At 42.2% G+C, this 18,723-nt stretch overlaps 1 protein-coding gene across 2 annotated transcripts in view; it reads right to left on the bottom strand.

Annotated features, from left to right (window-relative positions):
- Nucleotides 1-17,648, bottom strand: part of ncalda (neurocalcin delta a) — a 66,220-nt gene extending 48,572 nt beyond the window's left edge. Inside the window, exons 1-2 of one of the 2 annotated variants that reach the window (XM_026185674.2) lie at nucleotides 17,496-17,647; nucleotides 14,902-14,985 (exon numbers count right to left, since the gene is read on the bottom strand). The gene's annotated coding sequence lies outside the window, so the exon portion shown is untranslated. Of the gene's footprint in view, nucleotides 1-14,901; nucleotides 14,986-17,495 lie in introns of both variants that reach the window. The other variant, XM_080307764.1, reaches the window with a different exon arrangement.
- Between the last annotated feature and the right edge of the window lie 1,075 nt (nucleotides 17,649-18,723).

Below are 18,723 nucleotides of genomic sequence, written 5' to 3'. Positions count from 1 at the left end.
AGAAGACAGTGGAGATTATTGTGGACTTCAGGAAGCATACAGCCCCACTCCCCCCCATCACCTCTGTGGACTCATTCCGCTTCCTGGGTACCACCATCACCCAGGACCTGAAGTGGGAGCCCACCATCACCTCCGTCATCAAGAAAGCCCAGCAGAGGATGTACTTCCTGAGGCAGCTGAAGAAATTCAACCTGCCAACACGGACGATGATGCAATTCTACACTGCAATCATCGAGTCCATCCTCACCTCCTCCATCACCGTGTGGTACGCTGGAGCCACTATCAGGGACAAACAGAGACTGCAGCGTGTTGTGCGCTCTGCTGAGAAGGTGATTGGCTGCAGACTCCCATCTCTGCAGGACCTGTACACCTCCAGGACATTGCGGCGTGCAGCTCGGATCTCAGCTGACCCTTCTCACCCTGGACACAGTCTGTTTGACCTGCTCCCCTCAGGCAGGAGGCTCCGGTCCATTCGCACCAGAACCTCTCGCCATAAGAACAGTTTCTTCCCCTCTGCTGTTGGACACATGAACAATAACCATATGACTGTTCCCACCACTATCACATGACCCTACGCTGTGTCACTGCATCATTCCATGTTTTGGCACTGATCACCACCTGCACTCATGTATATATCTTTCTATGTAGCACTCTTAATTCTTATTCTCATGTATATATCTCATGTATAGCTCATGCACATATCTTTCTACGTAGCACTTTTAATTCTTATCCCTACTTTTATTTTTTCATGTCTATTTAAGTGCTATTTATGACACTATGTTTGCACTGAAGCACCGCAGCAATTTTCTAATGTTGTAAACCTGCTCAACATTTGGCAATAAACCCCTTTCTGATTCTGATTCTGAAAATAGTTAAACAAAACTAAGAGTCATCAGAAGCCTATTAGCCCACCACGACACCCATTCATTAATATGATTTATTATCTGTACACCAACACTATCGTACAATATTCTTGTGAAAATAAGGTTTTCATGTGAGTGCACATAGCTAGGTGAAAACCAAGTGCATCCCATGATTCAGCAGCTTGTAGCTTCAATAACTCAAAGTAATCTTTAGTAGGACTCTGTCAGTCTCACACTGTTGTGAAGAAATTCAGGCCCACTTTTCTTGCTTTAGTTGAGGTTTGCAGGCGCTTGTTTATGCACAGAGCTCCCGTTTTCTGGGGGGGGGAAATCTAATATAACTACTGTACATTTCAGAAGGAAATAGTCAAATTAACTTGGAATTATTGGAATTAAGCTTGGTCACTAGGTCTGATATATTTAGAAGAAAAAAACTGGAAGAATACCAAAGCTGAAATCTTATTTTTGAACAGCAAATCCTTCTAAATCTAAAAGTAAGGACAGGCCCAGCTGTGTGCTGATTACTTGAAAGCTGATCAACAATCTATCTGTCTAAACTGTCATTAAGCCTTCAGATTATTAAAAGAAAAATGAGAAAAGAATAGAAATTATCCTTTTTTTAAGACGTCAAAGACTGTCTGAGTACAACGTGCAATGAGGAGTGAATGGAGACTGAAAAAAATGACAATCCAGGACTTCGGTTCATTATTATCCTTTTTACCACAGAGATGAGCCATCTTATAATAACTACCCTTCAATTCCAGGCATCGTTTTTGGACACCGAGCTGCATGACCTTCTCTTTGCAAGCGCAAAGTGTTTGTCTCAGCTTCAACAATGAGAGCTGATGCCATTAAAGCTTTTTCCTGTTGGGCGGCTGCAGGGGAAAGTGTGAGGAAAGCTACCTTCCGTGTTGCAGCGGCTGAGGGAACAGAACAGCTCCTGAGGTTCCTGTCCTCTCTCCCCAGGCTTTCTCAAACAACACAATTTTGGCACAGCACAGTGTGGTAGCCACAAACTCTGCAGGCAAACTGACAACTCTGCATGTGTGTGAGAGGGTGTTTGTGTGTCAGTGGAAGCAAAAGAGCATATTCATCATTACACAACAAAGGAAGAATTTTTCTTTTTTCTTTTTTTTTTACGCAGACGCACAGATTTGCTCCCTTTCTTTTCTCACATATAGCCAGCGCTTTGCATTACCTTATGAATTATGGAAAAATAAATTGTTTTTATTGTCAGTCATGTAGAAATGTTGAAACAGTATAACTGAATCTCCATGACTTGCTGAGCATTAGCTGTGTGTTTGCAGAGCAGCAGCAACATGAGCCAACTATCTGTATCTACACAGGAAACATTATTGAGCTGCAGGTCACCTGTGTTTTGGCAGAGCTCAGAGCCCAGTACACAGTCACTGTAGCTACATGGCAACCGAATAGCAGAAAGTCTGGTTCACCAAATGACATGTATAAAATATAAAGCTATATCGGCTGCTTTTGGGGCTTTATTTTACAAAATAATGAGAAGTAAAATCTCACAATATGAAACTATGATGATAAGGTGCTCATAATGACAACAGTACTGCAAAACATCTATTCTGTGATACCTGATACAGTGCATTATTGGTGGTGGTGATGATGAGTGTGTGTTTTCTATAAATCTAGAATAAATATTTCTCAAAAATAAATGTTTTAAAACCTAATCTATCAGTGTGTAAAGTCTCACTGCTTAACGCCAGTAAACTGCAGATTGCACTCAACTGAATTATTACTGATACAAGTTGATGATTCAGTGAATATCACTTCCGTCTGATGACAGTAATATGAGTGAGTTGTTGAGCATATCCTGAATATTTCTGTTGCTACGCGCTACTGTTTGTACCACTGTTAGCTGCTGTTAGCCGGAGTTAGCTGCTGTTAGCCGGAGTTAGTGAAGCTTTCTTCAAGGGGATCTAATGTTGTTGGAATCTGACACTTAACAAATAAACTCTGATACAATGTGAAAATATAAACAAACTATTTATCAAAGGAAAAGTTATTTTTAGGATACTCAAACCTAACATTAGCTGGTGTAACGTTAGCTAATTAGCTGTTGTAGCTGCCAACTAGCTGTTGCTATTGTTGGCTCGTTGTCAGTTGTCTGGAGATGATAGAGTTCCATGTCTAATCTGCTGAGAATAAGTAATGAGCCTGTTAATGCAGGTTTTTGTGTTTTAGAGCCTTGACCTTGGTTTAGGAGAAGAGGTCTGAATGTTTTTTAGCTTTGAGTGTGACATACTAATGCTGATTTTTTCAATTCAAATTATTTCTTTGTAAGACCTAAAACTGACATCATATTAAAAAAAATGAATCTTTATTCAATGCAAAATTTTTGTTACATTTTATAATTTCCCCCAAAACTACATGAAGTTACATCATCTTCTCACTTAAACAACTGAAATGAGGCCCGCTGTTGGCTTGTGTTCATTTGAGAGTGTTGGATAGCTTTAGCTGATTTGTCTTATTTAGCTTTGTAAACATGTCTGCGTTCAGCTAGGTAAAAGTGATTTAAGTGTCTGATTCGGTTTGTTGTTATTAATGTCTTCGCCTGTTGCTATCAGTGTGAGCGGAACTATGTGCCTGCACCACTGTGTTTATGTTGTGTATGCATGAAATGTACTGCATCATAACTGGACATATTGGAGGCTGACCTGTTGGTCATAATTGGATATAGCTGATAATACTTGAAGTTTGCAGATTCTGGCTCATAATGATAATATAAAAGATTGTAATCCTAATTCTAAAAAAGTTATCATATTATATAAAACTGAGAATTTGTTTTTGCAAATCCTTACATGGTGTTTTTACATGTTTAAACATTTTTTGGAATTGGGTTGTGTGTGCCGTTATCTATTTTAGAAATGCTTTCAGTAAATGTATATTATTTTTCCCTGCTGCCCCTGCAAACAACTTACTTAACTTCTATTCACGTGTTCCTAATGCATAGGGACCAAAACAAAATACGTTGCCACCAGTATATATGAGTAAGAAGCAGCCAACACAATATACTGCAATATTAATACTTTATCCAAATTATAATGGGGGGAATATCTGCACCGAATTAAGATAAATCTGATCCCTCACTTGGCAATAATAGGGATTGTGACAGGAAATAAAAGTGAGATTAATGAGAAAATAAAATAATAATTATCGTTCAGTGATGATGATGGCGCAGTATCATTGCTCTACGCTGTGGGAAGAGTCGAGTGAAAGGGCCTCCGTAACAGCTCCAACTGTAACTCCAAACATGAAGTGTTGCTGCAGTGTCTTTCCCAGAATAGTTATTCAGTGGGAAGGATTTGCAGTTTGGAAGACAAATAAAGACATAGCACATCATGTGATAACACTTTTTAGTGTTGGGTAATAATATTAGGGAGCTTCTCGATAAACATCTCAAAATAGACTTGCTGATGTCAGAAAAAACATTTCTCTGATCTTTTCTGTGAAAAAAGAGACGCATAATGTAATAATATAACTTTATCACATCACCTTCCAACCAAACAGTAAGCAGGGAGAGAAAAGAGAAATAAAGATCTGAGAACACATTTGTATACAGATAACAGTCAATCCATCAAAACACATTCCCATAACAGTTCCTTCAATCCACCGATGTCTTTGAATCATGTGGCATTATTTGCCCTGGCTTTGTGAGCTCTGGTTTGGCTCAGAGCAATGTTAATAGGCCTATGAGTGAAAGCAGAACCACCAGTGTTTACGCACACTCACGTTCTCACTCTTGCTTGACCGCTCTCTTGCACACACAAACATATGTAGCACGTAGCTGTCCAGGGCTTGAGCATATTTCACACACCATTTGTGACTAAAACAAACATTAATGACCTGGTAGTTGGCCTGTCTGATGTCCGTATATGGAATGTAACTTCTGGCTCAATAACAAAGTTAGTCAGGGAAAAAGAGGAAAGCGCTGAAACAAAACTAATAATAGCATGAAAAATCCATGACGAAGGCCAGTTTTGGTTTTCAGGAGATGGTATTCAATGCCATTACATCATCACGCAGCCATTTAAGCAGGCTAATACGAGCTCACCGTAATGGGCCATTAACCGTTATAGATAGCAGTGTGGCTTTCTAATTTCATCCATTTTGGGTTTTGTGAAGTTGTTTTTTCTTTTTTCCAGTTTCTAAAAGCCTGTGATGGAGTGGCTTTTAGAACCCCCCACCCAACACACACACACACACTGTGTTTTCATATCTTTGTGGGGACATCTAATTGACATAATGCTTTAACTAGTCGCTTACCCTATGGAAAATGAATGAATAATCCTAACCCTTAGCCTGAACCTAACCGTCACCCTGACACTAAAATCACATTTTGAGTTTGAAAAATGCTTTCAAACTCGTGGGGACTGGGATTTGTCCCCATAAGGTCTGTTGGTCCCCACAAATACAATAAACGTCCAATTTTTGGTCCCCACAAAGATATGTAAACACGAACACACACACACCTGCAGGTGCATGCTTTCCATCTGGAAAGTCATGGAAAGGAGGCACAAAGGAAGTAAAATAATTTAGATACAGACACACACACACACATAAGTGTGGGGAGCTAAGGTTGTCTTTGAACAAAATGTGACAACCGCAAGACCTCAGCCTTTCTCTGGTACCATGGCAACATGTTCTATGCATTTGGTAGGTGAGGGAAAGGAGCAGATTCAGGTGTAATCAGTACAACAGTCATAGGGATCAGCCACTGAAATCTCCTCTGTGTGTGTATTCAAATCAAATTCGAGCAATTGTGTTTAATGAACAGAAAGACTACGTTGCAAGAGATTTACATTTTATTAGCAGCAAGCATCCTCCCGAGCTCTATTTTTCTAATATATCTGTGAGGATAAAGCATTCCTATAAATGACCAAACATCACTGACAGCTGAACAAGAAAAGCATGTAATTGAACTTATGCATGTTTATCTGACCTGCTTTGCTTCATTTTAATGTGGTGAAGCTGAGCTCATGCTGTTTGTGCTTTTGCGCTGCGGCAGGCTGTGGTTGTGGTTTGATGGGCACAGGGATCCCAGCCATATTGAAATCAGGCAGTGAGTGGTGCACTTTATGAAAATCAATTACAAATTGCTGGCCCCAAAGCAAATCCATAGTGCAGATGAGATGGCATATGGGACACTGTTCTGGATAGATTTCTCATAGTGTTGTATTAAGGGACATGACTTGCATTTTCTGTCTCTAAAACCTTCTGTAATGATCCGTTGTACTCATTCTGAATGACAAACTTCAAATTAAACGTTTACCTTTTGTGCTTTGTCTTCAAATCTTTAAATTATCCTACCTACACAAGCAGGCGTCATGCACAGGCTGGCCCTGCACCCCAACAGTGGTGGGTACACAACATGATGCAAGTGTGCTAAACAGGAATAACCCTGCGTAGCAAACAAGATTTTAAGGACTGAATGTAAAATAAAAAATAAAATGGCATTTAAAACTACATAATGCAGAGAAAGACGTAACAATGTATTGCTAATCTCCTAGGACACCAGCCCAGGCAGTGTGGGTGTCTGGACGAGACGCGCTTGCTTGCTCATTCGCTCATCTGCTCAATAAAACTGGGCTGCGGCTGCAACGTGTTGTCTCCCTACCATATTTGATGTGGTACACTCCCACATGTAACCCCTTCCTCTTATTCACTCTTCCTCTCACCCTCCCATACTCGCAGCAGACCGGCTGTCATGATTTGCAGCCCACTCGTGAACGTTTACCTCATATAACTGTCGCTCCGGCAATCTTTCATCCTACTTCTCCTCTGCTGAATGCTGGGTGGCAAACTGGAGCATTATATAAAGAGAATCTGGGCTACACATGTGTGTGGATGTGTGGTTTATTCACCTGTACTAGTTACAAAACTTTCTAAAAATTCATTTTAGGGTAATTATAAATAATAAAAATAATACTGCTGAGTTCTGACCTTTTGTTTTTTGTGTGGTTCAGTTTTTCTCCAGTAGTTTTTCACAAGATTTCCTTAAGTGTTACTATGCCTCCTTAAGCATCATTCAACCATTAGACAACCTCACAAACACAGGCAAACTAAGCAAAATGAAAAAAATATTTCACTTCAGTGCTATTTTATTTTATTCATACACCACTAAATCACAGCAGTCACCGCAAGGTGCTTTATATTGTAATTTACGGACCCTACAATAATACAGAGAAAGCCTCAATAATGACACAACCGCACACGAACAAGCACTTGGTGACAGTAGAAAGGAAAAACTCCCTTTTAACAGGAAGAAACTCCAGCAGAACCAGGCTCAGGGCGGCATAGCCATCAGCTGTGACCAGCTGAGGGGAGGAAGCCAGGACAATGACACACCAGTTCCCTTTAAATGTCTTTATTTCAGAAGACAGTTTTTGATTGTAGCACATGTGTGCATTAGAAAATGGAGCATAATCTCATTCTCTATAGTCCACTATAGTCGCTACAAATCCCTCTAACTATAAGGCACATACCCTGATCTTTACACTTGTCTGCCAGTGACAGGCCTTCCAGCCACCACAGCACTCTCGATGGTGGGAAAGCCCTGCACTAATTCAGGGCATGCCCATTGACTCCTGGCCAGTCAGAGTGTGAAGCCAAAGCCTGTCAGTGAGGCTTAGCAAGTCCTCTCAGTGATGCCATCACTTCTGACAATCTGCCTGGCCTCAGCACTGCGGTGTAACTTTGTGGCTGCTAAAGTGTTACAGTAGCACGTACAGTTTTTAGCAGTTCAGCTGTCAGTAACTGCCTGACTCTTATCTTGCTTTTTAGCATCACCAGTGTGGATGCCTGTCAATGGTTTTGGTTTAGCTTTGTGTAGTTTCACCTATGTAATATTCAGTGCTTCCTACATACACCTTACTTAGGCAGGTCATAGACGTAGAGTTGTGAAAAACAAAGTACACCCTTTTGCAGTTCAAAGGTGCTACATATTGGGAAATAAGAAAACAAAGCTAAGACTAGGGATAGGTATCGAAAACCGGTTCTTGTTGAGAACCGGTTCCCACTGTTTCAATTCCTTGGAATTGTTTGCCATTTTTGCAAACGATTCCCTTATCGATTCCAGTCGCCCCGAATGATGTCACCATGTTGCGGAGCGTCATTTACCTGGCAGGAAACATGGCGGCTCAAACGCTCAAAAGTTTGGTTATACTTTACGAGAACGGATGACAACAGGGCAACTTGCAATACTTGCAAAGTAGATATTTCATTTAAGGGAGGAAACACTACGAATATGCAAAAGCATTTGCTCACAAAACACGCGATAAACTTAAATGAATGTCGTGTTTTTAATTCCGCTCCGGACTCGTGAATCTCAACCCAGCAGCAGTGGTAATGTTTGCACGTCCTCTCCCGTTAATGCGGCAGGTAAATAATCAACTAACAGTGCATATTATGTTTGCGCAATCTGCCTTAATACAAAACCTGCCATTACTGTGCATTTAGGTGACCATGATGAGAGAGACAGACAGAGTCTGGCTGGCGCTCGCTGGCAGTTCTCACTGCAGTCTACAGGTAGCGTCTCCTGTCAGGCCAGGATAGACAAATGTCGCCGCGCAGTGACTAAGTTTGTGGTCAAAGGCTTGAACCCATTTGCCACAGCAGATGGTAAGTGAATGTGTTTAATTGTAGGCAGGGACATTACTGGATATTCTTGTGACACCCCATTGAAGAGCCGTAGGCTGGATCTCTTAAGATCTCACTGTTGGGTTTGTAAGGTTATGTTACTCCTAAATTTCTATCTCGTTCAAAGAGAAGATATAAAACAAAGTTCTAAGCTAATCGACCTTAGTGTTCTCCTTTTTTAAAAAGAATCAATAAGAGAATCAATAAAGAATCGAATCGTTAATGTCATGGTCCCTGTGCCTGCCCAGCCGGCCTCACAAGGCTACACTTGTGTTTTGCTTTTTCTCTCCCCTACCTCTCTGCCTGGGCGGAGCTCACAGCTGGCTCCCACCCTTGGCTCACACAGCTGTTGGCGATCAGCTGATGGCGATCAGCTGATTACCGATCTACTATTTGAGGCTGGGTCACAGATCCTCTCATCGCTGGATGATTGAGCTACTGACGTTAGTCTTTCTTTTGGTCTTATACCTTTACGCCCTACCTTCGTGATTTGTGAGTGATTTCTCCCTTCCCTATTCCAGTTTATCTTCCCGGACCTGTGACCTCCCTGCGGTACGGACGTGTGTGAGTCGGATGTGAGGACGTGAGCGAGCGTGAGAGAGAGAGAGACAGAGCCTTCCCCTAATCCCCTGGAACCCTGGACTTTCCCCGTCACTGTATATAGTATTGCACTGGTGTGTAAATAAAGCGTGTTCTGATACGTCAACCTGCTCTGCGCTTGAGTCCCTGCTTTCAGTTTGTGACAGTTAAACAGAATCGAAAATGGAATCGGAATCGTGAAAATCTTATCAATACCCATCCCTAGCTAAGACGCAGACCTAGTATGCAAAAAATAAGTGCACCCTGTGATTTAACAGTATCTAAAACCACTTTTAACACCAACAATTTGGAAGTAATTGTTTTGACTTTAACAGTAAGGAATGTTTTTGACAAAAAGCTCCCCAATAAGGGCTGAAAATGAGTGAAAAAGCAGCTGATGTCCAAAGAAAACTTCACAAAGCCCGGGAAACAATTGTTGAAAGCCACTTCCAAAAGACCATCAGGGTGTACACCTCACCCCTGGCGTCGTTGCCCACCTCTCAATTTTAAATACACGTAGACATTGAAGGCTAGCAGGAGGGACCATGCGCTTACCTGCTGCTCTCTGGCAGGTAGCTCCATGCCCTCCTGGGTTTTAAATGCACCTTAGAACACACATGCATCAACACTACAATGAGCGGGTGGAGGGAGGTTTGGAGTCTTCTCTCACCCCCGTTCTCTGCGGCCTGCTGGAGTGGGGGGGCTAGGAGGAGGAGTTGGCCGTCCGACTGCAGTCTGGAGTGTGGGGCCTCCCTGCTGCTGCGGAGTCGGGGCGGTCTGCCTCTCCCCACCGCAGGGAAAAGGGTAACACCACCTGGGTCTGGGTGCAGTTCCCCCCTCCAGGGGCAAGGGTACCTAGACCCGGTTCGTAGAGTACGCTTGGGGAGTGTGATCGTGTGTACAGCGTCTCTTTATGTCTGTCTCCACGTTGGTTGAGTGTGGAGTAAGTGCATATGAGAGCATGAGGGTGGGAATGGATGTTTGTATCTGTGTGTGCCTGTATGTCTGTGTCTATATGTCAGGTTGGGTGTCAGGCGCCACCTCTCTGGGGACATCTCAGGCTCTCCAAGGTTTGGAGGCCTATCTCCCCCACCACCACTTCCCCTGCCAGTGGCGGACTCCCTCAGGTGTCGGTGCGTTGGTGGTTCTTTGTGTCTGGGGATGGGCGTCCAGGTACACACCGGCTCACTCCTTGGCGGCCGCTTATCGGGGCCTGGAGCCTGGGGCTCGCTCGGGCCACTTCGGAGGTGGGGTGCCCCCAGCCTCTCGGCCTGGGGCTCGGTCACTCAGGCACAGCTGGCTGCCGGCGGAGCTCACAGGCGCGTCACTGCAACCCCCCCTGGCTTCTGCTCCGCGGCTGCTGGGTGAGCCCTCATCTGGGACTCTCCTCAGCTCTTTCTGGGACAGTGGCGCGGCTGCCCCTCTGTTAGTCTTCCTTGGTCTCTTGTGTTCTGGGGGCCTCTGGATGTCTGGAGTTTTGATCTCCTCCATACCTGCTTCATGCCCTGGAGGACGGGGCTGTGGCCCCCCCACACCCTCTAGCAGATCATTACATGAAGGAACCTTTTAAAAAAACAAGCGCGTCCATGCTCACAGGTGTACACACGGGTGACCAAAAAACCCAAAACCCAAAAAAAAAGAAAAAAAGAAAGCCACTTCAAAAAACTGGCAAAAGTCTGGCTCCTTGGAAGCAAAATGTAGACTTTTATAGACTTTTGCACACAATACTGTAAAGATCATGACTACCAATATTTAAAACAAAAAGCTGCTTTACATGAGCTATAAAGGGACAAATGAAATCCTCTTTTTTTGTCATTTTGACATGAAAATGTTTTTATGTAGGATCTTGTGAAGCCCATCACAACACTGCTAAGACGCTGGCAATTGGTCATCTCTAGCTAACAGAGAGAAAAGTTATGGCAGACTGACAGATATACAGAGAAACACATACACAGAGCAGAGAGGTTAAATATAACAGACAGCTGGTGTGTACAGCTGACATTTCAACACGAGACACAGAGGGATGTAGCTTTCTGAAGGACACCGTGCATATCCTCATACCTCCACTCGCCAAACAATTAAATTAACAGTTATTTGTGTCTGCCAAGAGGATTAAGCTGTAAAGTGCTATGTCATGTCGTAAAGGCAAACAATCTCCCTCTGCCCCGCTTTAATACAACAGTCTGAAATCAGCATATACACTTACAGTAAGTATGTTTGAGAGACTGCAGCTCTATTATAGTAAACCATTTCACACTCTCAATTTCACTAAAATCTATTATTACGTTTAATGCCAACAGTGCTTATGATCTAACACAACAGACAGGCACTCAGTGCAGCGCCGCGATGACTCACAGGTCAGAGATCCGCATCGAACCAATTGGGAGGCCAGGTGTCAGCGCTGTCATCTCTGACACACAAAATTACTCTGTGACACGCACGAGAGAGAGACGTCGGGCGCCTTTCATTCTCGTAACCTCTCGAAACATAAAAGGCTGCTTTAACTGCTTTCTGTAACATGGCAACAGATGCGTTTTCACATCAAAATCTTAAGATGATGTGAACTCCTGTACCCAAACGCTTAATTGTGTCCATTAGAGTGGTGGTTTGATTATCTGACACAAATCAAGACCTCAGTGGATGAAGGACTCCAGGATCCTTTAATGAAACTCATTTCATTACGTTTATCATCCAGTTCCTGTTTCTATATTGGTGTACTTCTACATGAATGTCACAGTGTTACCATACATGGGTACGTTTTGGTATTCATTCACAAACATCAGCACTCGGTTCACTGTGAGCAACACCTAGTTTCCATGTTGTGCTATGTATGCAAAGCATAAGACTGCGTGGTATTAAATAATTAGAATAAATCACCGAGCTGTTTTCTGTGCTTCATTTCAGCTGTTAACAGATTTAATTCATCTGCCTCATGCACATCTTTATTTGCAGGAAATGGCAAAGATAAAGATGGATTTATTATTGTTTTTACTGTTACAACAATCTTCATGCCACAGTGAAAAACAGAAGCAGATCCATTCAGCCTGTGATGACACAGGGGCTGTAATAAAAAAAGTCTGGCTTGCATGTTGAGGCAGTAACATCAGTCAAAGATCTCTCAGAGGGTTCTTGTAAAATTAGGTTTCGGTTTGCATCACACTGCCATCTCTGTGAGTTACTGCAGCTAGAAATCTAAATGTGACATCCTAAATACGAAGAACAGGAACAACAGAGTTTTTTTAAAAGTATTAAACAAACACTAGACTCCACCTGTGAACGCATGGGTAGGGTGCCGGGCGCAGAGCTTCACCTGACACCAGCGGACGGCACATCATGTTCTCACTTGTCACCACCGCGTCTGTGCGAACCATAAAGCAGAGTCGGAATGATCAAGTTTGATCTCAGCCGCACTCATGTGGAGCAGAGCGCAGCCACAGGAGAACAACTGCAGAGCTCTGTGTGAAGAGGGGTGAACTTGGATGCTGGGATATTGTGTGCAGGTGCTGTGCTGCTTCAAGCATATTTGATGAAGCATGTGTCTTGACATTTCTTCTTCACGGGACATCGTGGATACACTGTTTTAGCTTCAGTCTTTAGGTTTCTTGGCATGTGACTGCAGTGATCTGGGTTGTAAATCAGCGAATTGCATAATACTGCACTCAAAAGTGTTCCAGCCCTTGTGATCTCAATATTTATAAATGAGCTTCCCGCCTGTAATTTGACCTGTTTACATCCTGACAGCAGTATTGAGCTCAGTGAGCTGCAGTGTAGCTGCATCCTTGGTTTAAATGAGGAATGCCAACAATCCTAGCTATCCCTCCTGGGAAAACCGAAGGACAAGCGCAGACATTGTTTCCCACACTGTGCTCATCATGTTAGAGAAAATGAGCCAAAGAAAATCAAACGACCAGCTCACAAGTGTTACCATGCTGTCATAGCTGGCTGGATTTCTACATGTCAGTTGCCCATCACAGAGAGCATGTCTACTCTTCTCATCCTGCATGCTACATACATATTTTTTTTTATTTCTAGTAATGTGTATATGATTTTAATTTGTGTATGATCAACTGCCAAATACAAAAAATACATCACATATATTTTTTACTGTATCTTAAAAATAAAAATGACAAGTAAGAGGGGGGAGGAACAGCTAACGAGAAGTTCCAACTCAGACAACACTGATAATGAAAGTGCAAGCAGGGAGTGACTAGGCAGCTAACAATGAAGTGCAGTACATGCAACCGAATTAGCACAATGGGAATGCTAAGTTGCTGTGTGTACAGACAATGTTGCCTATACACTGTAAGTTGCACTAAAGTTATTACAAGGCACCAGCATGTTGGGTCATGAATTAATATTGTACAAAAAAGTGTCTGTGGCCCAACCATGAGCTGCTACAACCAACTAAAAGCGCTGTTAAGACTATTGCTGGTGGAAAAGTTAGTCTAGGGCTCCATTGCCTTTTGTTTTGATATTCATCATCTTTTAACAGCCTTTGGGTTTACAGGGTGCTTTCGTCTCATGAACTTTCTGTTAGAGTGCAAACACTTAACAGAAATTCATACCAACACCCAGTAAACCTAGCATGGGAAATAGGTTACACTGCATGCTCTGAGACCACACTGTCAACCACGGTGCTGCTCAATGGTTTTCTACTAACAGACGCTATTCTTTCTCCTTATGAAGCTGGAGCCTCTTTAACTGATACTATAAATAATGAGGTTTTGCCAGCTTTAAAAAAAGACATTGTTGGAAAAAGGAGCTGCCTGAATTACTGCTCAGTTACACACAAGCACAGCAAACTTAATGCGGTTCTGAAAAATAATATGAAATAATATATCCCTAACTGAAGCTCTATTCAAAATTTACCAGTGAACTTTCTGCTTCGACATGTTTTCATTTGTAAATCACTCAAACATGGATGATTGGCCTTTAAGGACACAGTGTTTGATATGCTTATAATGTAAGCCCACCTATCCATTTAAAAAACAAATGCAATACCACAGCTATAAGCAGAGCGTGTGGTACAGTGCTTGTGTCCCTTTCACTACACAGAGCGAAGGACTTTGGTATGCAACCCACTGAGATGAGTTTGTATGCAGTCCTCCAAAAAACCCCAACAATATGCAGCCAAGCGTAGACGATGTTGTGCGAAGGTCAAACGCCGATTGGCTGAAAAGTTGTCTAGAACAGGAAAGAGACACCTCCTTCACCACAAAGGGAAACAGGTGTGAAAAAATAATGAACGATCAAAATAGCAGCGTGAGAAGAACAGTGCTGCAGCAGACTGTTTGAATTGTTTCTAGCAAATCTTTTTTACAACACATATATAAAAGCAACACTACAACCATTAACTTGGTAAGATAAGTGTGGCATTGAGTCTTAGTTGGTTTTCTAGTAAAGGGGCGATTTGAGTTCGAATCCCAGCACTACCCTCCTCTTAGGGGAGGAATGGTGTCCACCATGAAGCTACCACACTGGTGCTACCAGCTGTGGAGACCCCGTGTTGCTTGTTTTGGTATGACGGTTAAACACGTCATTCGTTTTCTTCCGCTTATCCAATTCAGAGGGGCAGGGGATCTTCTTATAGGGGGGCTGGATCCTATGAAACATCAAGTGTTTGTTCTTTTTGGGCTTATAATGTGCTTGTGCTCCCTAGAAATTCATACGTAGTCAGCCTCGTATGCATTTCTTTGGACTGTGGCAGGAAACACATTCCAGCCAAAGCTCTGAGACAACACTATCAATCACTTTGAACCCAAATCAGGTAAGTAATGAAAAGGATGCCACTCACCAAGGTGAGCTTTCTACTTCTGGTAGATGAATTTATGCTGGTAGTCCTTATCCACCAATAACTTTATCTGAAAGTTACCAGCACCTGAGGAAAGACAGAAAATATAATTTTTAAACTTCAATTTAATAGCAGGACGACTTTACCAGTAGAACAGCAGCTGTTTATATGAAGCTTATGTGTGAGTTCTATTAGGAAGATCTGTAATCAGTCATCTGCCTGCTTTCCTGGGTGTTAGGCTGCTTTTCTGCTCTTTACATCACTACCACTTTCCCACGCTTTCAATCTCAGTACAGACTTCATTACTCTAGTCCAATCATTTCCTTGTCTGCCTCCTTTGAGCCAATCAGCCTCCACTTTGCATGCAACCCACCTCCTCTCCATCTCCACCTCACCGACACCTCAGCCAGAGCTCCATCAAAGCCTCAGTTCATCTTCACCACCAGCAGCACCTAGACTCTGGGGGGGTGGGTCCTGTCCTAAATCCTATCACTGCTGGGATTTCGTGCTGCCACGATGGGTCATCGAAGTCTAATCGCAGAATACATGAATTTTTCTATCACAATAAATCATGTTCAGTTCAGAAGTGAATGTAGCGTATTCAACATGCAAGCACGAAGTCTGTAACCATAAGTGTACTATTCTTTGTTTGTTAGAGTGCATGTGAGTTAATGATTTAGGGTCAGTGACCCACACAAGTGTGAGAACTGGTTTGACTGCAGCGCTGCCTGTACTGACTCTTGTCATAGACTTCACTTGATTAAAGCTGCTCAGTTGCAAGTTGCCATTTTCACTATTGTACATTGTAACACTTTGAACCAGAGAACTTTACACTGTACCCATTCATACACATGCTACAAAGAACCATGCGGTGCGTTGCCCACTAAAACAGAAGACGCTGCGGACTAAACACTGCACAATCCTAAGAAAAATACAAAGGAGACCTATTATGCTCATCTTCAACACTATTTGTGTACTATTGGACTCAACCAGAGCAGCTTTACAATATTCACAGTTCAAAATCACTGCTGTCTAAAACAAGTAGCTTTACCTTCTCTCCCTTCAAAGCCACCCAGCATTCTTGTGATTGGCCGCACCGCTCAAACAACGAATTTGAGCAAAAGGTGGATGGGTGCCTGCGCTGTGTGCATGAGAGGACTGTATCAACAGGTCCACTCTCAACTGTCATCACACACAATGTCTCACTTTTAGGCTTACAGACTCGTTATTTGAAACCTTGTCGATAGTTAATATGAGCATCATCACTGCCCCATATCTCCAGTATATATATTTCACTTTGAGCAAGTCATGCGCTTTATCACATGCTGTCATATAAAAAACAGAAAGATCACTTACACTTGAGTAATATCTTACACTGTTAAAGCATCCTCATATTTATCTTCAAATATTCCAGGCCTGACCAGAGGGCACGTCTTTCTTCATAAAAACTTCTCCCGCGGTCTAACGATCCGCCTCCTTTCTCAGATGTCTCTCAACACATGTAAAAAACTAAAGACAGATGGTGTCCTTGTGATAGATCTGCACCTACCAGGGCTGTGGACTGTTGACTGTTACATGTATCTAAAAAAGAAAAAGTTTTTTCTACTTTTTACTGCTGTCATATTTTCATACAACACCAGAAGGGAATTCAAAATGATCCAATACATCAGAAAGACTTCTTTACGTTTCTAGATAGGGGAAAAAATAAAATAAAAAATAAATAAAGCGTTTTTCACTCTTAACACAAAACCCCAGCTTGTCAGTGCTCTCTGGTGGTCAAACTCAGATTATGGTGCCTGTTCTTAGGGGCAGTTTGCTATGTCTGTCACTCCTGCGGTCGCTTTTTAAAGCCTGGCGTTCAGATCTGATATAATATGTCTGAATGAGCACGGCTGATTTATCGGCGGTGCCTGTCATCAGAGATATGTGATGCATACAGACTAAACAGAGTTAAGGTTTGTTTACTCTTCACCTGTGTGATAAGGAGCCGGCTGTATCTCAGCCACCAGGAAAAATCTCTCCAAGGCAGATAAATGTGGGCGTGTACATCCACACTCAACTTCAGTTCATATGTAATGAAATGATCATGGGCCCGAGTAAAACAGGAGGCGATGCCTGCCCCCCCCTTCAAATCACAGCTTAAGACTCCTTTAGGACAGAGTTGTGATGCTGAGTGAAGGTTTTCAAAGCCTGATCGCCAACAAACACAAATTCAATTCAGCTTAAATCCTCCTGAGCTTTCTTTCTCCAAGCAAACAGTCCGAGTTTGAATCCGCCTACAGCCCGTAAACACGAGCAAATCGGAACAGTATGCTAACTAATGTTAACAGGCCAGAAAGGACAAATGTAATAACAGATGAGTTACGTTAGTTTCTGCTATTAAAACCTCATATTACCCAGCTGTGCTCGGATACAGGACGCGGGTACGTGCTGAGCAAACCTGCAGCACAACAGCAAAAAGTAGACCGCTGTAGACCACACGAGTGAGTCGCTTTATGTTTGTGCTCGGCAGTCATTTACCACAGCCATTTGCGAGGAAACAAAAGAGCTACACATGCTATCAAATAGGGACAAACAACTTCACAGCGGTCACTCACCACTATGTTACAGTACACCCGGGGCTGGCCTCTTCGTCTGCCGGCTAACCTGAGAGCCCAAACCGCTCAGACACAGGAACACATGTAGCCCCCAACAAGTGTCAGCGAGCGCGGAGTCAGAGCAAAGATAGCATAGAAAAGATGTGCTGCCCAGGAGAGAGAGACGGTTATACAAATGGTCTATTGCGAGGCATTTCCCTGCATTAAAGTGTGAATGTAATCATTAGAAACTAAATAAAAAAAAATTTGTTTTGCTCAAACAAAACATATTTTCTTTGCAACACACGAAAGGCGTGTCTGTGCAAATTTTGCGGTACCAAGAAAAAGAGCGGAGTGGGACCTCTGTTTTTTTTCTTCCGCTTTAGCCACCGCGAATCAAATTACATTGTAATGACTTTGTACTTGACTCTGGCGCCATCTAGTGGACAACTAGACAATAGGGCTTTTTTTGGTGGTGTCCCCAAGAAGTGATTTTCGATGTTTCTCTCTTTCTCTCTCTCTCTCTCCCTCTGTGTGTGTTTTAATGTTTAATACATTTACTTATATTGGTAAGTAGACTGTAGTAAATAGGATATATGAAGGGTAATATATAAAATAAAGACATGACCAGTTCTGCAAGTTTTTTTTGTGACTGCGTTATTGTACTGACCTTATAATCATTATAGCACTTTTTGGTCCCTTGTTGTGTTTATATGACTGCCATGTTGGATTTGTCTCTGTTTTTGATGCCTTCTTTGCCAGATCTCGCTTAAAAATACATTTTTAATGTCAATAAGACTTTTTACTCAGATGGATGTACAAAAGTCACTTTGCTAAAACAGATTGCAGCTTCTACCTTGTGGGAGGAATGTTCTTTCTGCCTCAAAATGATATCATTCATGAGCGATATGTTTGACATATTTTTGACAGATTATAGTCCAATAAGTCATTTATATTAGTTTAAATTCCTGCAATCATTTTTTTTTGGCAAATACCAGAAATCAAATTTTTGCAGACGATCATTTTTGGCATGACTGTGTTCCTAACTCAAATAAATTGAAAAAATAAATAAATAAATAAATAAATAAATAAAAATATCTTCAGATCATGCACTAAAAATATTGATCTCTTGAGAAAAAATAATGCATTGTAACAGATTTATCTAATTTACTTCTAAGTACTTTGTCACTCTAGTTTATTACAGTTTTCAGGTATCTGTACTGGAAAAAAACACGAGAGATAACTTCAG

This window comes from Astatotilapia calliptera, chromosome 11 (assembly GCF_964374335.1).
Source record: "Astatotilapia calliptera chromosome 11, fAstCal68.1, whole genome shotgun sequence".
Taxonomy (NCBI): Eukaryota; Metazoa; Chordata; class Actinopteri; order Cichliformes; family Cichlidae; genus Astatotilapia; species Astatotilapia calliptera.
Note: the sequence above shows the minus strand (reverse complement) of the source record. Positions and strands in the feature narration are given on the sequence as shown.